This window comes from Rhagoletis zephyria, unplaced genomic scaffold (genome assembly GCF_001687245.7).
Source record: "Rhagoletis zephyria isolate East Lansing unplaced genomic scaffold, Rhagoletis_zephyria_1.1 Rzeph_scaffold_03147, whole genome shotgun sequence".
NCBI classification, from domain to species: domain Eukaryota; kingdom Metazoa; phylum Arthropoda; class Insecta; order Diptera; family Tephritidae; genus Rhagoletis; species Rhagoletis zephyria.
Window position 1 is genome coordinate 64,732 of NW_016160231.1, and position 3,308 is coordinate 68,039.

At 31.4% G+C, this 3,308-nt stretch overlaps 1 long non-coding RNA gene across 1 annotated transcript; it reads right to left on the minus strand.

Moving 5' to 3' along the window:
* Positions 1–2,004: 2,004 nt before the first annotated feature.
* On the minus strand, positions 2,005–2,874 carry LOC108368494 (uncharacterized). Its single transcript, XR_001848375.1, has 4 exons — positions 2,814–2,874; positions 2,540–2,743; positions 2,331–2,441; positions 2,005–2,268 (listed from the first exon to the last, which is right to left on the minus strand). It is a non-coding gene; the product is annotated as an uncharacterized LOC108368494 (long non-coding RNA).
* Positions 2,875–3,308: the final 434 nt, after the last annotated feature.

Below are 3,308 nucleotides of genomic sequence, written 5' to 3' on the forward strand. Positions count from 1 at the left end.
TTAGAGGGCTGGGCCTCTAGATGTGCAAGAAGGTTTCATTATTTTGAATAGGTTTGCCACCTGCTAAAAAAATCATAAGACTTACACCGTTCGCGCAATTTAAAAAAATGATATCATATGCCATATAAACGGGCTTGGTCTATAGATCTGCAAGAAAGAACCTCTAATTTTTTTAAAAAGAGTTGCCACCTGTTACACATTTTTTTTTATTGCAGAGAATCAGATTTACACCGTTCTCTCGAGTTTCAAAATGTGGTGTCAAATTAAAGGTATTCACCTATAGACGTGATTTGTTTTTTTTAATTAAAAATGCATTGTTTAAAATATGATAGTAAAATATCACAATATGGGTTTGAGATTAAATTAATATATCGGTGCCTTTCAATAGAGTTACTACTTATTAAACACATTTATAACTATGAATGGTAAGTCATGTATTAAGGGCATTCGATATTGCTATCAATCGAAAGCTAGTTAAGAGTTGTTAACTAGATGACAACTGTCGAAAATTCGCATACATTTATACAAAGGACATTTAACTAGCTGTCGTTTGATACCAATATCGATTGTCCTTAATACGTTACTTACCTTTCACAACTATATATTTTTTAATGGGTGGCAACTCTTAAAACCACTAACGTATTAATTTAGTATAAAAACCTCGCTATATGCCCATATTGCGATATTTTACTGAGTATCATATTTCAAGCAATAAATTTACAATTAGGTGGCAAATATTAAAAAAAAATTTAACATGAACATGAACATGAACATGAACATGAACATGAACATGAAGGTGTAGATAAACATAAACATAAACATAAACATTAAAAGCGATAGAGACAAAGATAGAGAGGAAGAAAGTGATAGGGGTAAAAAGGAAATACAACTGAAGAATGTGCGATGTTATATTGTGATGTGTTATGCTACATATGTTATGTTATTGAATCTAATGATATTCTATGTTATGTTATGCTAAGTACTAAGCTAAACTCCCCTCCACTTAACCCATTCCAACAAATTTTATTTCAGCTCAACTCAACTCACATAAACTATCCTTAATTTTAGCGGTTGAATTTCAACCGCTGGGCGAACACTAGTACATAGTAATACGTATTAAGATTTGATCTAACCCTGGTATTTGTTTATTAGGGAGTTATTAGAATCCAGATAGGATCTTTAAAACTATTACGTTCGAGTATACAAAACTCTGGAATACTTGATTTGGAACTTTGACTTTTATTTTTGCCTGAAAAAATAAAAGGCAATAATAACCGATTATTTTCTACTCGAATAAATAAAGGCAAATTTTAACTGTTATTTTTGCCTTAAAAAAATAAAAAGCAAAATTACCCGGTATTATTTGCTCAAAATAATAAAAGTCCAAAAATAACTTAAATTTTTCGCTTTTTATTATAAATTGAATAACCGGTACGGTCTCTGGTATGTACATATCGTCCCGTTTCTGCCTTAATCTCGTATCTGCAATAGAGGTATTTTAGAGAGTGTAAGAAAAAATGCTTAATTTCTTCCCCTAGGATACAATAATCGCATTTTTTACTTAATATTTCTGGTTCCACTAACAGTAGTGAGCACCCTCATTAAGTATTTGTTCTATTTTCAAATAGTGTGACGCTTAAACAGCTGTTATAGGTGGTAACATTAGTTTTCCCAAAAATTGTAGATACGTGGTTAAGGCAGAAATGGGACGATATATTGCATATCTATTACATGATTGTGTTTTTTCATCCGAAAGCATTTTAGGAATAATAGATATATATAGCGCGGGATGTCTGTTATAACTTTAGTATAAAACGGGATTTAGGTTATATTTGGACGGGATTTTATTAACCCAGTTACTGGCAATATTGGCCTATAAATCTCCTTTTCAAGAAATGATTGATTTTTAAACTCGGGTGCAAAATAGTTAAGCTGTTAAAAGATAAGTGCATCGAGTACGAAAATAAAGGTTTGTTTTTATTAAGATTAAAATTGAGGGTTCAGGGACTATAAGAAACCTATGTATTTTCATGTTGTAGTGACAATGTAGTTGACCGTACCTACAGCCTACACTATGTTTTGTTTCGGCTGCATTTCGTGATTTTTTTGTAGCACCGTGTTATTAGTTGTAATTATTTATATGTACATTCTCCTTATTGTCGCCTTATTTTTTGCGGGATACTAGTTTATGATGCCTGTTCGTCGATGTCTTAATTGCTTGACGAAATTGATCAACAAAATTATCAAAATTTGGCCTTTCTGATGCTTCTGTAAAAATGAAAAGTAAAACTATTCGTATTGCAGTGAAAAAACTCATTGACATAACTTACCAAATAATGCAGTAATTTCTTATTAAATGACTCCAATGCTTTTTTCTTATGCACCGTGAAAGTTATACTGGCTCAAAACGCTATTGATGTTGGCCTTTGTAGATAGTCGAACTATTTTTCGCATAAAAGTCACACACAGTAAAAAATAATAAAATATAATTAAATACACAGACTTTTTATTACTTATAATATTTACTGATAATATTTACGGTTACAACTGCTTCTTCCTCGGATAACTCGTTTTCTAATTTGTGTGATTCATTCTAACTTTTTAAAGGAAACATGACCTTGATTTTATTGGCATACAAGTCCAAGCTTCGTTTTTAAAGTAAGTTTGTTTCAGTCAACATTTTTGCCAGTTCACCTTGTCGATTTAAATATTTGGTCGATTTTAGGTTCAATGTTTACCAAATCTATAATTAAAAATAAAAACAAACTAATTATTTAAGATATTACTTAGGTTGGAAGTGAACTCAAAGTTACCTGAGGACATGAATACTATTTGTGGAATGCTCATTTTTGAATGCTGGAAACCTATAAAAAGATAAATACAAGTTAAACAAAGTTATGTAACATTGGCAAAATAACAAACTATTCTCACACGGTATGAAAATGGCTTTGCAATAGATTTCACTTGGATGTAATTCAAGCTAGTTTTCATTCATATCTCCATGCACGCAGAAATTTGTCAATCCCCGTAGTATTTTATAAACGATTTTTTCCCTTTAAATCGGTTAACCTTGCTAAAAGCAGAACTTTTGGTTACCGCGAAACTGTCTCTCCCAAAGGAGCTTAAATAGCAACAAGTTCTATCAAGAGACATCATCACTTTACCGTGTTTTATACGGTATTTGAAATTAACGTCTGCTATATTTTTTACAACTGAGGGAGCAATAGTAGACTCCGGACGGCACACAGTGTAAGATTTTACCCATCTATCTGCTTTTAATTCTGTAATTCGAAAACTATTGAAGATAG